Genomic DNA, 20,323 nt, shown 5'->3' on the forward strand with positions numbered 1-20,323 from the left:
TCGAAATTTGCTTTTCCACAAATTTCTTCCTGAAGTGGCTGTTGTTTTCTGAGCACACGGGGGATGCTGACAGCAATGAGACGGTGCCAGGAGGGGCTGCCCGAAGGAAGGGGGGGCGGTGGCACAACCTACTGGGAGGCTGTCAGGCTGTGAGGTGAAGATCCCAACACCATCCCTGAGGGGCCAGGAGGGTTGTCTGGGTTTGCTGGGGCGTCTCTGCTGGTCCCAGCCTCCTCATGAGAGGTGCCAAGTGAAAGGCGTTCAAATGGAGAATGGAAAACGGGCTTCTTCCATTTCAGGGGTGCACGCTGACAGGTGGCTGAGATGGATCTTCTGGGCCACTGGGAACTGCAGTTGCTCCCAATGTGTCTGCTGAGCGGACTCCACTGGGGTCCCTGTCAGCGATGCGCGCAGAGAGGGGGGGCTGCTGGTCAGTGCTCGGAGGCCCAGCCCCCCTTCCCGGGGCCGCCGTGCCAGCTGCGGCTGCCGTGGGAGGTAGGGGGATGCCGGTGAGGGCGCGGAGGCTGTAGGGGTCCATGGGAGGGACAGAGGTCAGCGACTCCACGCTCAGCAGGGCGGTAGTGTCCTCGTAGAGCAGGGAGATGGTGGGCTGCTGGGGGGATGAGGCTGGGAGACAGGTTGGCTGTGTCCACATTGGTGCTCCTTCCCAGGGTCTTGCTGGCCTGGACACCGGCTTCCGTCTCATGGATGATCACCGACTTGTTGGGAAGGTCAGGCTGAGACTGGTCTGGCGCTGTGGGGTCATCTGGGCTGTGGAAGGGCTGGAAGCTGAGCTGGAGCATCCTGAGTCACAGTGGTCGGCGCTCCCGCTGGCAGATGTCGGTGAAGGAGAGGACAGGGGCAGTGAGCTGTGCTGGTTCAGACACGGGGCCAGGGCAAAACCTGGCACCTTGCCCACGGATGTGAAGACGGCGTGCTGCACCATGGGGTCACTGCTGCCCTGGCAGCACTGGTCATAGAAGCGGAAGGGCATGTGCTGGGTGGAGGCAGAGGAGCCGGCTGTCATCCTCTACACCCGTCACCTGCACGTCCTGTAGGACTTCAGGTGTCGGCTGGACGGGGAGGTCCAGGAGGGCAGCTATTCTCTGCATCTTCATTCGCCTGGCCTGGATGCGGCCCATAGCCAGGCGCAGCTTGGCAGTGAAGCAGCGGATGTGGTTTGAGAAGACAAAGGCGGCCTGGAGGATGGGGAAGGGCTTGGCGTGGGGACTGGATGCGGGTGTGTGGATGGTGACATTCAGGGCGCGGCTGTCATCGTCTACACCCGTCACCTGCACGTCCTGTAGGAGGCCTGCAAACCTGACCACGCCCCAACCAAGCCTGGACACATCGGGCTCCACCAAACTCATCTGGTAAATGTCCACGGCTAGGAGCCGCTGGACCATGCCGCCATCCTTGGTGACCACTGTGCAGGCGATCCACTCGCTGCTGTTCAGATCCAGGACGTCGTCAGCTTTGATGAGGTCCTCCTCCCGTGTCAGCGGCAACTGAGTCTTGGGCTCACCTCGCAGCTGCAGCGACAGGGACCTGAGCATGAAGAACACCCGGATGGCCCGTCGGGTCTTCTCCACGTCACCGCAGGGCAAGCGCTTCACAAAGTCGATGCCTGTCGGCGGCGTGCCCGCTGGAGGCAGCAGGATGGAGGCATCCGTCATGAGGTGCTCCACGCTCATGGGCTGCACAGTCATGCTCCTGTACTCATCTTCAAGCATGTCTAAAGAAATTTCTCCTCCCTCATAAAAATGCCTCACAAGGTGAACACTTTCTTCTCTCGCGCTCTCCAAGCAGGCCAGGTGTACGTCCTTGATGATGCAGCTGGTGCTGGTCAGGACTTGCTGCTTTAGGAGCAGGCAGCTCAGCTCCAGCGTTGCCAGCGGATCTTCCCGTCTGGCTGAGCAGCGCTGTCCATTATCCTGATGAGTCTCTCGGCCAGTAGGTGGTTGTAGGGGATCTTCTGGGCTGCGTTTGGTACTGGGAGCTGGATTCGCTCTAGTTTTTCAGGATCCATGCCTTTATTCTGAGAAATGGTGTAGAGGCGGCAAAGCACGAAGAGGGCATGGTAATCATCATCTGGGCTGTCCAGAGCCTGGCACACCATATCCAGGAAGGGTCTGCTCCACTGCACACTCCCGCAGCCCGAGGCGGCAGCACTGTCCTCATCCACAGTGCTCTGCTCCTGCACGGAGGTGCTGGCGGCCAACTCTGACAGCCTGCGCTCCATGATCACCGCCTCTCTCTCTTCAGCCTTCTCGGCGTCGACTTGGGCATCCTCGGTGGGCCCTTTCTCCTCATCTTCTTCCTCCCCAACGTTTTGTCGTTGGGTCTCTTTTGCACCTGCCTCTTGCCCTTGTGCTTGTTTGTCTCAAGGGACCATTCTAGTGACTCAGTGGGTTTAACGAAGCACCGACTGCTGGGCTTGGCAGAAGTTCTCTGGACATCTTGCTCAGGCTTGGCAGACATCTCAGGCAGATCGCCATTCAAAATTGCCTCGGCTAGCGAGCACACCAGTGGTGCGTGATGTATGGTGAGGAAGACCTGCGACAGAAGATAGAGGGAAACTGGCAGGCTAATTTTCGGTCGCTCTCCTCCCTTGTCCTGATTCTGCAGTGAGTACACGTAGAGGGGGAGGAACAGCCTGGTAAGCAGGTGGTCGGTGAGCACATCACTGAGGAACTCACTGTTGATGAGGATGTCGTTGAGATAGTGCAGGTGGTCCAAGTGCTCAGCCACCAGGCTGCTCCGTCTCCCTGGGTTCCCGTGCTCCTCACCCGTCTGCACACAGCTATCAAGTTTGATCACACGTCTCCCAAGGAACCAGAGCAAACTGGAGAAGTAAGGAGCAGCGGTTTCATCTCTGATATAGCACAGCATGGCCTGGTTATCCACTTTGTAGACGTTCAAAGTTATGGCTCTTACAGCAATTCTAACCATGCTTTCAGGGTGACTAAAAAATTTGATGGCTTCTGTATACAGGGCAAAGTCATTCGTGTGCTCATTGTAAAAGAAATGGACAGTGTGGTTGTTTAGCTTTAGAGACAGTGTTTTCAGGAATGAGATATAATATGCCATAATATCCTCGTCGGAAAAGTCAAACTTATGCACAATGATGGAATTGACACGGTTATTGGAGAGCAGGTAGTAGAGTGAGGTCTCACGACTGATGTTCTCAAACAGGAGGTTTAGGGTCTGCAGCAGCTGAGCACACACGCGGCGGCCCGATCTCTGCCGCAGGAGGCGCAGGAAGAAAACAAACATGTTCTCCTGGAGGAAGAAGTCGAATACAGAGCTGTCATTCTGGTCTCCCCAGATCAGGATCTCGGTGATGGAGCGGATGGTCTCCACTAGTTGGTTGCGCTTCTGTTCTGTGACGCGCTGTTTTCGGTCAAGACACGGAACTGATCATGGCAGGCATGTTAAAAACATCATTCTAAGAGTTTCTCACGACAAGACTGTTCACAAATCCAAAGTTATGCATGTCACAATTACGCATGTGACTATGCTACCACTATATTCTGATAAAAATCATAATGCATATTTTCTCACCAAGTACAAATTTAGCATGTATGTTATAAACATTAAAATATCTGCTTCATTTTCAAAGTGCTAAAATGTGCATTTGATAAAATTTTCCCATAAGTAATTACTGAAGCAACATAAAACAGTATTGGTTTACCAGGGCAATCCAAGTTTTCACCACTTCCTTTTCTCTCCCTGTTCCATGTTTCCACCCCTTGAAAAAAATGTTCGTATCTTTTATTGTAAGTTAGTTAAAAGACTGCTTCTTAAGCAGACCAGTAAGGGAAGCAATAAAAGAAACATATCTATGGACAATATTACTTCAACCAGATTTTCTACCAAGCAAAATCCTGACTACTTCAAAATATTGGATATGAAATTTTATTCTACTCAATTAAAAGTGACAAATTCCTTTCACATGGTGCATGCATTTGAGTAGCAGATATTGTTCAAACAACTGCTTGATAAAATTATGTATCATATGTATTTTCTTTATATAATTGGTGAAATGTAGTACTGTACCTAATAGGAAAATTAGGATAGCTGAGTTTATAGAATATCATATATTAATAATAAACTCATATTCTAACTATTTATTATTAAAACAGTTAAATACCTGTTGTAGACTTGTTGGAATGAGCTTAGCTTTGTCTGTTATTTTGACAGCAACCTAAAAAAGAGAATCAAAGCATATTTAAGAATATATATTTTGGTGAATTAACACATATGAAGAAAATACTTGTTTCATTCCTAACTAGATATAATTTAGACATATTTGGTATTCAAACAATTGGGTGGTAAATTTGCTAATCTGGCAGACTTGAAATGTACTCTATTGACCAAAATATTTAACATATTTGATCCTAAATCAATAATACTAAGCCTTTGTAATTTCGTCCAAATTTCTCATTTTTAAGCAAAAATCACCTTGAATCTCAATATTTTAGTTATAAATCTGACAAGCAACAATTAACGGGGGGGTGTGGCTTATAAACTTGCAGTAAGGTAATCATTATATGAATAAAATGGTTCCATGAGTAGAGAGATCAGCCACCCAAGCTCACTTACAGCAGACCGACAAAACAGATTTCAATGTCTTCTTCAGTTTCTGCCTAGTGTAGCCGGTATCTGAACACTCCAGGGTCAGAATGAACAGGGAGGGATATGGCAATATTTGGTATACAGTAAAGAGAAAACTTATTTTAAAAACATTTTATTATTGAGGTTTTAAAAAATAACATCTTAGATCCAGTACACATTATGTAATTTAGAATGTTAGATGTTTATTTAAATAAAACCTTTGACCCAACACAAAAATATATACGTAATACACATATATGCAAATAAAAAATTTTACTATATAAAAGCACATAATTTAAAACATGGGATTTTAGAAGTCAAATTCTCTTATTAGCTAAGAAAAACACCTCTATAACATTTGTTCAGCATGGTCTCTAAATGAATATAAACTAGTAGATGACTCTGCATATTTACACCCAATTTATCTTGAGCAAAAATTATTAAGAACTTCTCCTAGCCCTGTTCCTAGGGTTCATTAGCAATAGTAATCAGAAATGTTCTTCAGAAATCACATGAAAGGTAGAAGCCTAAGGATGACTCTTGTGCAGCACAACTAATTTCTAAGAGATCCTAATATACAAGGATGACTCTTTCCTAGATGTTGAGGTAGCTTTTATGCCATCAGATATGCACCACTTACACATATGCCAGTGTTTAACATCCTGCAACTGTCACTGATTCTCCAACATATAAGAAAGCTTTTTAACAAGACTCTGGAGAGATCTAAGGAAATATTAAAAGGCATCATGAAAACTTTCCTCTCTACCAGCTAGAGCATGTCTTGCCAATTTCACCTTGGCAAAATTTCCCTTCCCTATTGTTTTCTGTGAGTGATAATTTCCAATGTGAGGCTGTTCATCTGTGGCTGATGAGTTTCTACACTGAGGGATGTCTTGTCTGCTACTTGACTTAGTAGGTTGGATGTTTGGTTCAGTGTATCCATCCAGAGATGGATGCTAAGAATAAGACTGTTGCTTCCTATGGAATGGAGCTCGAAGGATATTAAGGAATGACAAGAAAGGGATGGGATCGGGGGTCTGAAGATCAGTGATAATAGACAACAGACAACTTTATTCTTAACCAGATCCAGCCTATATACTGCAGGGTGACAAAAGGCATGCATGCATTTCCACAGGAAACAAAGTGCTTATTTTTCAGTGCTCTCTTTCTTTGTACTTAACATAACCATTTGGGGTAAACATTCTCTTCCTCCCAGACTGTTCTACATAACAATCTCCATAGTTTAAGGCCTCCACCATGCTGATGCCAGCTGCCTCCCACAAATTCTGTGGGTCTTGTTTTAACCCTTGCTCCTACATTTTCCCCTTTTTATTTTATTAGCTGAGGTGACTGTGCCTGTCTTAGGTTGCCCTCAAGCTCTGAAGGAAGGGTCTTACCTGTCATTGGCTACCAGTCAAGCTCTCTGACTTTGATTCAGGAAGGAGCCAAGGGCTTTTGCCAGACTCACACTGTTAGCACGGCTTTGCTGAGGTGACTGTGCCTGTCTTAGGTTGCCATTAAGCTCTGAAGGAAGGGTCTTACCTGTCATTGGCTACCAGTGAAGCTCTCTGACTTTGAACATTTGTTGTTTAACACAGCTGAGGAGGAAGAGAAAGAATATTAACAGCACCAAATCTAAGCCTATAGTAGTCAAAAAATGATGTGATTTCCACCAGTAAATAGGATTAAGGTTATTATTATCTTTTAGCTTTTGGGTGATTGTATAACATCATCTCTGTAGGCTATATGTGAATTTTTCTAATACCCTTTTTTTTGTAATTCTAAGATATCAAGAATTAAACTATCCAAATGCCCCAAAAGATGCCTCTTTACCTTTTCCCATTCTATTTCAGATTGATTATTATCTTAAAGGGGTAATACAAAAATTGCTCTCATTCCAGTCACATTTTAAACTTCCTACAAAATTTAAATTATACATTTGATCTCCAATATGAACCAGTGCTGTCTCTATATCATTTAGTTTATTATTAATTTGCTCATCAACATGAGATAGATCATGCCACAGTTCACTGGCATTTTAATGCCATTCTCTAGCATAATGCTGTGTCTGTATAATTTGATACAATGCAGTTCCAGCAACTGCAGCCACAGTGATAATTCCAATGATTCCAATGAGAGCTGCAATAATGAGTCCAATTAGTCTCTTAGTCCTTTTCGGATATTCTTTTGCCAAATGCATCAGGATTTGTGTTTCTTTCTGGAGAGGATTGCAAAGATATTGACATCTGCACCAGCAGTCACATACCTCTTCTTCTCCTTGCTGCTACAATCGTCTGATTTTCCTGCAACATAAATGCTTGGAGACAAGTGAATAGAGAACAATTCTCAAAATTAAAATTTGATTTCTTATATGCATATGACCTTTAACGAGCACATATGGATCTGTAGTACATATTTGCATATACTGTTTATGGCTGCTATTTAAAGAGAAGTTATGGTTACTAGAATTCGCTATAAAAATTGGTCCCAGGGAGGGCCACGGTGGCTCAGCAGGCAAGAATGCTTGCCTGACATGCCAGAGGACCCAGGTTTGATTCCTGGTGCCTGCCCATGTAAAAAAAAAAAATTGGACCCAGTCCTAGGAAAATTTTCTATAAATTTCTCTGACCAATGTTATATTTATCATTCCATGGATTTGGCACAAATCGTCCTCTATGTATTAAACTCTGATTTAGCTTGCTTGTTCATATAGTCTCGGTTATCTCCAAGTTAGAGATGGGAGGCCCTACACGGGCTACATCTCTTACAATTCCATCGGAATCATTAATTATGATAACTGCTCAGATCATATGACATAACTGCCATCCATTCCAACTTTCTTTCCCAGCTAATAGGCAAGTATCATTTGATTCCATAGAGTTAAAAGAGGGATATACATATAGGTAGTTATAAGAATCACTCTTGATCTTAAACCATGTAGTTAAATTATTTATTGTCATACACAGTAATTCATTACTTACATATATAGGTCTTTCTAGAAATGGAAGAGCTAAATTTGATACCATTTTTTTCTTCCTTAAGTAGTTTTGGAAGCCTTGAATCTACTGGACCTGGGAATCCTAAACTGGTATTCAGATATTTTGGTAAAGTTGGATCTGCATGTTAGGGCCTGAAGCAGAGGTGGGTTAGGAATATAAACCCAATAAGTATAATTATGTCCCTGTCTTTCAGCAATTAGAGTTATATGTCCTATAATGTACATTATTCATTTAGTTATTTTCATCAGGGTTGACATGTCTGGGTTTTATTCTCTTCGAGGGAATCCAAACCAAGGTTCTGTCATCTGCAATGACAAGAGCAAATCCCCTACCCCACACCTTTATCATGCCTGGTTTCCATAACTCATCTTTAACATCTTTCCAATAGATCGGCTGCAGCTGCAGTTCTGTTTGGGTTGTATGATTTTTCTTTTCCAAATTACTAAAATGTTGTTCTGCAAGAGAGTGTGATGAATTATCATAAATGTTTTAAAAATGTAAAGTAAACAGTGCTTTTGCTAATTGACCTTTAGGTGTACTTATTTTCACATCACCATCCTCCTGATCATCATCTCCCCCTCTTTGTTTCAAGAGCATAGACTTTAGCGTCTGGTTTGCTCGTTCAATAATTCCTTGCCCAGAGGGATTATGTAGAAATCCTGTGATATGAGTAACATGAAAAGTAGTACAGAATTTATGAAACTGATTCCCTGTATAAACAGAACCATTGTTCATTTTTATAGACTGGGGCATCGCATAACAGTGAAAGCATTAAGTAAATGTGATCGAACAGAATAACATGGCAGAAACGTTCTCCAGGTTGTGCGGTAGCCCAGATGAAATGAGAAAAGGTGTCTATGATAACATGTACATATTGCATTTTACTAAACTATGAGATATGAGTAACATCCATTTGCTATAATTTATTTGCTTTTGACCTCAAAGGATGAACCCCTGATGCAAATGGGAGTGCATTTAAAGGTCCACCTGTTGGACAAGTCCAAACAATGTCCTGAGCTTGCTGCTCAGATAAAGACAGAAATTTCTTTCTGTTACTATGAGACAATCTGTGAAATATCATGGAATCTTGAATTACCCCCACAAGAGTATCTGCTTGCTGATATTGTAATGACAAAGACCTTTAAGATTAGTATGAGCACTTATATCATGATAAAAAAGGGGTTTAATTTGACATCTGACTAATGTTTATAAATGTAAAAACTTTCGGGATAATTCATTTCCTTCAAACAAAGAAGCTGTCTCAATGTGAGTAACTGTTTAGCAGACATATTCAGAATCAGAAATAATATTAAGAGATTGTGGAAAATTCTGCAGTACTTGAATTACAGCTGCTAATTCAGTGCACTGGGCTGAGGTATAAGGTATTTTCCAACTTTTGTTTTCCCCTGGGGTGGCACAGGCAGCCTGCCCATTACTGTTTTTTTTTTTTAATTTTTTATTAATTAAAAAAAATTACAAGAAACACAAACATTCCCAACACATACACTCAGCAATTCACAATATCATCACATAGTTGCATATTCATCATCATGATCATTTCCCAGAACATTAGCACCAATTCAGAAAAAGAAATAAAAAGATAACAGAAAAATATAACAAACAAAGAAATAAAATTTTGCATGCAATACTCCAGCCTCTCCATTACATCTTGAATAACAAGCTGATATCTACTTAATGCATAAGAATAACTTCCAGGATAACCTTTCAACTCTGTTTGGAATCTCTCAGCCATTGACACTTTGTCTCATTTCACTCTTCCCCCTTTTGGTTGAGCAGGTTTTATCAATCCCTTGATGCTGAGTCTCAGCCCATTCTAGGGTTTTTCTCAATCCCTTGATGCTGAGTCTCAGCTCATTCTAGGATTTCTGTCCCTCATTCCCAGGAAGGTCCGCACCCCTGGGAGTCATGTCCCATGTAGACAGGGGGAGAGTGGTGAGTTTGCTTGTTGTATTGGCTGGAGAGAGAGGCCACATCTGAGCAAGAAAAGAGTCTCTTGGGGTTGACTCTTAGGCCTAAGTTTTAAGTAGACTTGACCTATCCTTTGTGGGGTTAGGTTTCATATGAACAAACCCAAAGACTGGGGGGCTCAGCCTATAGCTTTGGTTGTCCACACTGCTTCTCAGAATATCAAGAATTCAACTTGGGGAAGTTGAATTTCTCCCCATTCTCACCAGTCCCTGCTGGGGACTTTGCAAATACTTTTCCACTCACTGATTGAATCACTCTGGGATTCATTGGGGCATCACTCTGGAAAAACTAACAAAATCTCATGTCCTACCCAAGATTCCAATTACTTATGGTGTTCAATCAAGCTATCTTCATAAGTTATATTAGGAAATGCCCTAGTCAAAATATAAATTTTGTACCAAATAAACTTTTTTCCTTTAGTCTCACACATAAGGTGAAATTTTAAAATATTAATTGCCATCTATTTTCAGCACCCTGCAGTAATGACATTCCTTTGTTCTTCCTCATGCACAAGCATTTTTAAAATTTATACATTTCATCACTATTATTATACAATCTAGGCATTCCTAGATTATACCATCTCAATCTTTAATGTCTGTATTTCTTTCTGATTTCATTTATGCCCCCAGCCCTCCTCCCTCTATCATTCTCATATGCAGCTTCATTCAGAATTTAAACATAATTGTATTACAGTTAGGTAGTATTGTGCTGTCCATTTCTGAGTTTTTATATTCAGTCCTGTTGCACAACCTGTATTCCTTCAACTACAATTATGCAGTATCTTACCCTATTTCTATCTCCTGATGGTCTCTGTTATCCACAAAATATTCCAAGTTTATTCACTAATGTCAGTTCATATCAGTGAGACCATACACTAAGGAAAGCCTGTTTTAATCCTGATCCAAATTTGTGGGAGGAGGCATTGCTTTTTTTTTTTTTTACATGGGCAGGTAGCAGAAATCAAATAGGCTTTGCTTTTAAACCTGATTCAATATTACATATAGAAGCTTTTGATAATATTATCCCCATGTAATTGTTGCATGCTCAGTTCAGGGTGTGGCATTTTGACTAGATGGAGAAATGTCTCGGCCCATTCAAAGTGGGTCTTACATATTTGCTGAAATCTTGTGAAATAGGAAATGGTTTGGAGTCAGAAATGACAGAGCCAACAGAAATTTCAGAGCAGAGCTGACACAGATGCCGACATGTGGAGAACAGAGACACTGATGTTTGGAGAGCCCTGGAGCTTAGCAGACGGCACCATGAGATTTTCAACCAGCCAGAACCTAGAGAGAGCCAAGGGAAGCCAAGAGATGAAAGTCAGTCCTGGAGAAGCAGAGTGAGGAACCCACACGGGAACAGAGGCTGAAAGCAGCTGAGCCCAGGAGCAGGGGACCAGCAGATGCCAGTGACGTGACTTTCCAGCTGACAGAGCTGTTCCTGACCCATCCACCTTCCTTGAAGTAAGGTGTCCTTAACTGGATGCCTTAGTTTGGACACTTTCACTTCCTTACAACTGTGAACTTCTGTCTGATTAAATTCCCTTTTCAAAAGTCATTCAATTTCTCGTATATTGCATTCCAGCAGCTTGCAAACTAAGACACTATTTCTGCATCATTCTCTGATTTTTAGTTAAATGCTAAAAATTGTAAAAGTACAAAAAATGAATTTTGCTTTGAATTCAATTCTTTCTTCTTTTGATATATGTATCATGTATGCATGTTTATAATAGCAGAGAAATTCATCTTTATAATATCCTTTCTCTTGGTACAAAAGCCTAAATTATTTTTCCAGTAATTAAGACTGTGATTGCTAAAGGATTGGACTTGTTTCCAAATATATTTTACATCCCTGACTGCTATCTCTTCACCACAGTCAAGTGTATTGTTTTCCAAATTTTTACATTGAATTTTCTTGGAAGGGATGAGTCAAACATTGTTCAGAAATTTAGCCAGATTTCTTTTTATTTTCCTTTTGCAGCTTAATTTTCCTGGAGGGAGGGAAATTGCTACTTCTTATATTATATCTAGTATGTATTCAATAACTGGTGTTCTTCATGAAAACTGAGGCTCAAAAAAAATGAGGCCTATCATACTTTCAACCACTGAATCAGTGGTTGGTTAGCAATTAGACACTGTAAAATTATTGACCAGGAAAGCATAAAACTTGGCAGCATTTCTACTGAGGGCTGATGAAGAAACTCAACAAATAACCTGTTATGCATGGATCAGGAAAGGAATATTGCTATTATTCCTGGCATTTCATAAATGTATGTCAAAAAAATGATGTTCAATTTTCTTTCTTAGCTTTATGAGAAAATATAGACTGAACGAAAAGACCTACAGAAAACGTTCTGAAATTTAGTTAGTCCTTTGTTAAATTATTCTCCATATATTAGGTATTATGATACAGTGCAGCAACCCATATCCATCACAAAAGTTATGTTTTTTTTGATCCCTAAATGATGGCACCATTTTCTGTGTATATAATTCTGTCAAGAAGTCTTGCTCACTATAAAAAAAAAATTTCTAACATGAAAAACATTAAAGTTACATTAAGAAATATAGCATTTTAAAAGTTTCAAATTAAAAAAAGAAGTTATAATCAGTAAGGAAATGAAACTTCCACAGATATTTGTCCATCCATTACTCAGCTGCTGCCCAGGCCTCTCTGTGTCTGGTCTGACTTAGATCCTACAAATCTATACAGTGAAATGTGGTCTGATCTTTGGTGAATGTTAGGGCACTTTGAATAGCCTGTGGTGCTGATTCTTGATGTTCCTCTTCATGTAAAATTTATGTGAATGGTCATCACTCTTGGCAAAATTTCATGTGGTAGACCAGGGTTTTGGGGACTGAGACAGAATGAGAAAATAGAAGAGTAAAGTTTGATTAAACATTATTAAGAGAAAAAGGCTTTTGAACTGAGGACTGTATCTGAACATGACTTTTGATACAGAGAACTTTCCCAATCACCGTGGTAGGCATGTCATCATGCTGCAAATGATAGGCCCTTGATGGAACGCTTTGGGATATCTGGTTAGATCTGAAGGACAACCATCCCCATACAGGATATATGGATGAATGGAGACAAAATGGCTCAATGGAAATCCATGAAATGTGAAGGCATTGCCAGTTCTGATTCCCTGTGTTTTTAAATTGGCATAGGAAAGTGAATTTACTTCTTGCTAAGGTTCATGTTTCCTATTCATTCATAAACAAAACAAGCTTACAAACAAAAACTAATACCAAGAGCAGCAAAACGAGCATGACTGTCCCCAGTGTAGGGAGATACTGGTTCCTTTGAAGAAAAGCTTAGACGTGGAAGTTGCAGGTAAAAATGTTACATCTGCTGAGTATAAAGGCTCATTTTGGGGGTAAGTGTGTGTGAATGCTCCGTGGCAGAGTGCCACCTATTATACCACCACATCACACCCTGAGTGTCAAGTGTGGAGAATGGGGATGGCATGGGCATGTCAAGGATCTCCTAGGTTGTATGAGGGGATACATGGGCTTAAAGTGATAACTAATGGACTCATCTGTTCTTGCTATGATCAATGTGTTCCATTTTCACCTGTATACATTATGAAAATAATGCAGATTTGTGACCAGGAAAAAGTTAATGATCACTCATTTGTAAATCCTGCCTCCCTCCTAATTGACACACTGATGCTCTCTCCTTATTGTCAAACACTTTGTTTTTGTTTGAGATAGAACACTTTCAGTGTTCCAAGCTGGCAGTTACATACGAGTACCTACTGGCCAGAGGCAGATCTGAGGGTCCGTTGAGACCACGAAGCTCCTACTTAGTGCCACAAAACTGTCTTTTCGGCTAGTGCTAATGAAACTATCCAATGCTTTTATGGTTTTATGTGAAATATCCATGCAAATTTTAATATGTGCTACTTTGATTGCTCTTATAATACAAGTCTGTCGATATGGTTAAAAGGCAAAAGCACTATCCAAGCAAATTTCATCTGAACGTGAAAAATTGTAGAAGCCAAGAGTTTAAAGCAAGACCTAAAGAATTTGTTGCAAGCTGCTGGCCTCGGGATGGCAGCGGTAAACTGTGGCGATTGTTATGTAGAGCAGTCTGGGAGGAAGAGAATGTTTACTCAAAACAGTTATGTTAAGTATGAAGAACACTGTGCAATAAGAATCTTGCTCCCTCAGGAAATGCCTGCATATCTATTGACATCCTGTGGTATATAACAAGGACCTGGTTGAGAATAAAGTTGTCTGAAGTCTGTCTGAAGTAAACTCAAGCTTCAGACCCCCTGAGCACGTCTGTGTCTTTCTTTCTTTCTTCCTTTCTTTTTTTCTCATCATTCCTTAATATTCTTCGAGCTCCGTTTCAATAGGAAGCAACAAAAAATATCATGAATTCATTGAGCAGATGGGACAGATTTCCAAATTGTGTGAAGACCTCAGGTTAACTGCAGAGGAGACCTTTCCTCCAATGTTACAGACCATGTGTCTGGTAACACTTCACAAGGATACAAACTGGTTCCTCTTGCCAAGTGAAGGTTTAGTCAAAAGTTTTGAAAACATACTGATATGTGAGGCCCCAAGATTTTCTTTCAGCAGAGTGATTCAGGCTCATCGTCAGGGACAGAAACAGTCACTCTATGAGACATTCAAATACCCCCCATGGAATGAGACTCCTGCCAAGGACATAGTAACGTCATCTCAGCAGAACAGAGAAAGATGCCACGAAGAAATCCTAAAGAATTTGGATGAAAATGCCCACCTTCAGGGCACCCGAAACCTGCATGCCATAGAAGATGCTGTATGGTATGAAAGCATTAAGGAAGTAAAGGAACAAGAAAAAAATCTTCAACATTCCAGCATACAGAGAGAACAGGTTGTCAGGGATCAAGACAACCAGTTAAAATCTCTGAGTCAAAATCTCCTCAAAGTGATCAGTGAGCCTGCCGTCTCTGGAGAAGTTTACAAAGATGCTGTCAGCTTGGAATTAGACGAAAAGAGTAGCTCAATGAATGGAGGCCTGCAGTGTCAGACAAAAGTGGATTTGACAAAACTCAATGATTGTGTACGTTCCAGTACTGCTTTAGACAGACTGGAAAAGGAACGGCAGAGGATGCCTAAAGACTTTCATAAGCAAAATGAAGAACTTACAAGTCGAATTAAACATCTAGAAAATGAGCAACAGCTTCTACAGCAAAATAACGAACAGTTAGAAAACACGATTGAAAAGCTTCAGCACACACTGCGAATCTTTCCTGAAGTACGTCAACTTTACCAGGAATCAGTCCAGCAGAAAGCGTCTGCTTGGGTATGGAGAACGAAATTACTGAGGTGTATGAAAGCATGCGATATCTAGAGCAGCAAGCTGGCACTTACGGAAGGATGGCTGAAGAGCTGGAGAAGGAAATGGAGAGTACACCTTCTTACTATCAGAGATGGATGAGGCACCATGAAAGAAATTCTCTAGAAAATTGCCTGGCAGCTCTGGCTGCAGAAAGAAAGCTTTTATTGAGCTAAGACAGGAAAATGAGCAGAACTGGCAAAAATTGCGGGAAAGAGAGCACAAAATCCTATTTTCTCCAAGAGGTCCTTTTGCCCTCACTGTTCCACATGCAGCCCAGGGAGGCTGGAGAGGTTCAGGGCAAGCCCTGCATCATCAGGACCCCAGTCGGGGAGGAGGGGACAGCACTGAGGGCTCAGGAGTCCAAGGTGATGCTCTTGTTTGACTCACCTCTGCATCAGCCAGTCCCTCACGGTTCACAGCACTTGAACTGAGGTTCTGTTTTACACTTTCAAAGAGTGTAAAGGGCTTACTGACTTCTTAGTATATTTATATTTTTAGTTTGTTTCTGTTAATTAATCTATACTGTATTTTCTTTTGTTGAAATTTTGTAGAAGCGTACTAAGGAAGTTTATTCCAGAATAAACATATAAAAATCTTCTTAGACTTTTTGAAATACAAAATGGCAAAAGAAAAATAGAATTAACTCAATAATGACATTTACATTTGGATTCTACTAAGTAGACAGTCAGCCTTTGAAATGTACATTTTACATTTTGGCTCTCATTTAATTTTATTTGTATTTCTCTTGCTTTAACATTTTAATGCTATTCATATTATTTTAGTTTTTATCATGTTTACCTGAAAACTTTATATTTGATACAATTTTAAAAGAATATCTTGCTTCTTCTTTATTAAAACTTTCTATAAGTTCTTAACATTTGAAAAATTAACCTGTTTCCTGAAGGAACTAACCTCTTTAGTCATTTTCAAATAATGGGTGAAGACACAGCTTTGTGTTGTATTTTGAAAACGTGAGCAGAGAACTTAAAGACTGAATGTATTTCTATGACTCATATGTAGTTCAGTGTATTATTTTAAATCTTACTCTACAGCACTTTTTTACAGCAGAATATTGCTCTTTCTGAAATAATCCCTTTTTACAATGATGAAATTAAATATATTTTAATAAAGTTTTTACTTTTATACTTGTATTCCAAAGCTAGTTAATGAATAATAAAAATGCCAGATACTTTTATGTTTAAAACCAACACCTATATATTTTTTTGTTAGTAAAATAAGCAATACACTAGCTAGAGTTGAAATATGTATGTTGTATATATTTCAATTTCATGTTTTTAATGAATAAATTTATATATTTGTCCTAAAAAAATCTAAATATTTATGAAGTGAATCACTTAATGATATTCAATTATTGCTTTATGGTATAAAACTGGCCTTCAGAGTTTTATAGTCTATAATTAAATGCTTCCTTCACTACCTCCCCCAAAAAAGCTGATCAGTAGTCTAGCACAGTAGAGTCATTTAAAACCAAAAGTTATTGTTCATACAGAGCAGAGAAAGATAATATTTATGTTAAAGCAGGTTTCACCACAAACATTTAAAAACTTAAACTGTGAATGAATTTCTTTTAAACCATGATCTTTAAAGATTTCATTATTTCCTGAATGCATTGTGGAGTGATATTACACAATCATATTTTAAAATATTTTGTGACAAATATTTTGTATTTCATGAATATTACATAAACATGTTTATATATATCATTTCCCTTTACCTGGGGACTAAAATGGTAGAGGGGCTTCCTGACCGAAAGTAATGTCTTAAATTGAGTAAAGTCATCTCAGAATGGGGACTAGGGTAGAGACAAATAGGTACCCAAATCACTGTTTATATCCTATGAAGGTTGATATACCTTCAGATGTGCTTAAGACAAGCCAAGAGAAAAGGGTTACTTTTATAAAACCTAGCCTGTTGAATAAAAAGTCATACAAGTCCTAGAAAACCTTTCAATAAAAAGCATTGCAAATTGAATTTATCTCAATATTCCCAATTACTTACAGGTGTTCATTTGGATAACAGCATACTAGCAAGCACTCCTTTAAAAAGTGTGTATTTTTCAGCTGTATTTTAAATGCTGTGTAGTATCAGAACCTACCATTCACAAATGTATTTTTGAGCTTGGGACAGAGAATATAAAAACAAGGCCTAATTCAAAGTAATGAAGGAAATAATGGACCTCAGAGGTAATGTACAACACCTGGAGGACTGAGCATACTGATTTATGGCTTAAAGTGCTTGGGTCTAATCATCATTTTGGCCTCTTTGAAAGAGGACTTGTAGCCACCAGGTTGAGTTTCACTCATACCAGGCCAGGTGCCCCAGAAAATCCCATTACGGACACCTCTGTATTTCTGGTGATAATATTTGCCATTTAAGTTTGCAGAAAGACATGCATCAAACCACCAGCCTGAACTGTAGTAGAGCCCACAGTTCCCAGAGGGATATCGATCATTGTCTCTGTCTGGGGTGGTGAAAAACTTCAGGTCATGGTTGTAATGTTTACTGAAATGTAAGGCATCTCCAGCCGTGCCATTTTAGTTGCCAACATGTAAACGGTATTTGAGAAACTCATTAGCTACATAAAACTGATCATACAAGGCATATAGTCTGACACCATTAAAGTCTTCAAGATCTATTCTCAGAATCATTTCCTTACTCTTGGTCAGAAGATGGATTTTATCATTCCCCAGCCAAAATTCTCTTCTGAGGTTTCCAAAACCTACTTTGTAGTCTTGCCATGTTTTGTTGAAGTTGGTGCTTCCATCGAGGCGTGCCTGCAGTACTGTCCAGCCTCCCCCCATAGTCTCCATGTCACAGTAAACTTCAAAGCTACTATTTTTGGGGTCAGGTGTAATTCTGTAGGTCTCACTGCTTCTTTTGCCTATTGTGTAGTAGTCAGAGCAATCTTTATATATTAGATGGTGAACTGGACGTGATTGTATTTGTTCTTGGCTGGTGCACTTCGATGAACATTTGCCATCCAAACTATTGACAACGAATGTTAGATTTGCCACTTTGCTGTCAACATAATTTTCTATGTTATTCATATTGACAAGATTCAGTTTCTCCAAGCGACCGTTAAGTCCTTTGATCTCCTCTTTGGCATTTTTTAGGTCAGAGGACAGCTTGTTAACCTCGCTCTCTAATTCTCTCACTCTGTTGTCACCAGCCTCTCCTGGGCCCCCTGTCCTGGGTACCAGCAGCTCAATTCTGCCCGGGTCTCTGTTGTCATCAGCCTGCAGTTTGCAGTCTTGGCAAGATTTCTTCAGGTTATTTACAATTTCCTTGAGGTTCTGGACTTCTTTGAACACTTCCTCAATCTTGCTGAACTCTTTCGGGAGCTGAAGAGTCAGGGTGGGCAAGCTTACCTGTTAGGGGCATTCTCCGCCCTCCTCGCATCTCCCTGTGCTTTCCAATCTCATCGGGCAGACGTCCTTCACTGTTTCATCTTTAATTTCTTCTGTTTCATTATTTGCCACAACCAAAAAACTATGAGCAGCCAGGACAGTGGAGCTCAGCCAGCACAAGTTAGCTAGCTTCATCTTTGCGGTGGTGCTCACCCCAGCAGGGAAGTGTGCAAGGCTGAAGCTGCTTTAACAGCCATTGGCGCATTTCTTGACTTATATAGCTAATGAACTCATACACGTGCAAAAAATAAATTTATTTATATTTAAACATAATTTGGATTATAGATGTTTATACTTCTTCTCTATGAAATACCATTGCATGAGGATTCTGAGATTAGGCCTCCTGTTTTGTTACTGCACTACTGCCATCAATGAACGGTTGTTATTGGGGCTGGGTGGTGTCACAATTCAGTCCATTATAGGCAGAGAAATATCATATTTCATAGATTTTAAGATGTTATCAATTATAACATGCACATTTATGTTATTTACCTCTAAGAAAGGAAATAATGTTGCCAATTAAATGGTCGTATATCATTAAGTATAAAATATTCTGATTTCAGAGATTTTCCAATATAAAGAAACATCTGATAATACACAAATGTGGTAAATTCCTGCTTTCGGAGAGGTGTTTAGATTTAACACATTTTTAAGGTCTTGTTTTATTCAAATGGGAAATTAAGATATTTTAAATGCCTGAGTCACCCTGAGAGAACCTCTTCTGTTGCTCAGAAATGGCCTCTCTCTCTAAGCCAACTCAGCAGATAAATTCACTGCATCCCCCGCTATGTGGGACATGACTCCCAGGGGTGTATATCTCTCTGGCAATATGGGACATGACTTCTGGGGAAGAACCTGGACCTGGTATCATGTGATTGAGGAAGCCACCTTTACCAAAAGGCAGCAGAGAATGAAACAAAATAAAGTTTTAGTGGCCTAGAGATTTCAAATAGATTTGAGAGGTCATTTTGCAGGTTATTCAATTGCATTACATAGATATCCCTTTTTACTTTTTTAGTATATTAGAAGTAGCCTTCATTCTTGAAGACAATTGTACAACGATATAGTTTTACAGTGTCACCGTATGATTGTGAAAACCTTGTGGTTGACTTTACCTTCATCCAATATTGGAAAGAAGAGTCAAAAAATAAGGAGAAAAATAAATAATGTTGGGGGGAGTGTCTGTTGGCTTGCTAACTTTGCCAGAATGCAATATACCAGAAATGAAATAGCTTTTATAAAGAGAATGTATTACATCACAAAGTTACAGCTACAAAGCCATAAAAATGTCCAAACGAAGGCATCCAGGGAATGATACCTTGTTCAAAAACATCCCATATGATGTCTGCAACGTGGGAAGTCATATGGTTGGTCCTTGTTCCCAGTTCCACTGCTTGTAGCTTTTCATGCTAGTGGTTTCCTCTTTGAGCATCTGTGGGCCTTCATGTCATATATGTGTGGAAGTAATCCAATCAAAGTTTCAAACCCTAAAAAAGTTTCTAGTCCCACAAGATTGGATGAGGATTAAAACATGCTTTTTCTTGGGTACATAATAGTTTCCAACTGGCACATTCTACCCCTGGGCCCCAGAAAAGACATGTACTTTCCAGATAAAAAATATAATGCAAGAGTATAAAAGCCCTAAACTGTTTCAGTAACAATATAAATAAGAGTCATAAATGGTACAAAATCTCATCAAGGTCAGTTACAGGTATGGTAATGCAAATTCTCCTCTGGCTATTGTCCTGGGAAATCAAAACAAGTTATCTGCTACCAGTATACATGAGGGCGACAGTCATAGGAGAAATGTTTCCATTTCCATAGGGATAAATTGGAAGGAATACAGGGGTCGCGAGACCCAAGCAGTTCTGAAAACCTACAGGGCAAAATCCATTAAATTTCAAAGTCTGCAAGTCATTCATCCTGGAGCTTTAGAAAGGGGCAGTCCAACTCTTTCCA

The 20,323-nt window shown here is 40.4% G+C and overlaps 2 pseudogenes; both read right to left on the reverse strand.

Moving 5' to 3' along the window:
• Positions 1 to 295: 295 nt before the first annotated feature.
• Positions 296 to 14,378, reverse strand: LOC143672718 (protein CLEC16A pseudogene; annotated as a pseudogene).
• A 1,868-nt stretch (positions 14,379 to 16,246) lies between these two features.
• LOC143672722 (fibroleukin pseudogene) lies at positions 16,247 to 19,495 on the reverse strand (annotated as a pseudogene).
• Positions 19,496 to 20,323: the final 828 nt, after the last annotated feature.

Source organism: Tamandua tetradactyla (assembly GCF_023851605.1).
Source record: "Tamandua tetradactyla isolate mTamTet1 chromosome 4 unlocalized genomic scaffold, mTamTet1.pri SUPER_4_unloc_1, whole genome shotgun sequence".
NCBI lineage: Eukaryota > Metazoa > Chordata > Mammalia > Pilosa > Myrmecophagidae > Tamandua > Tamandua tetradactyla.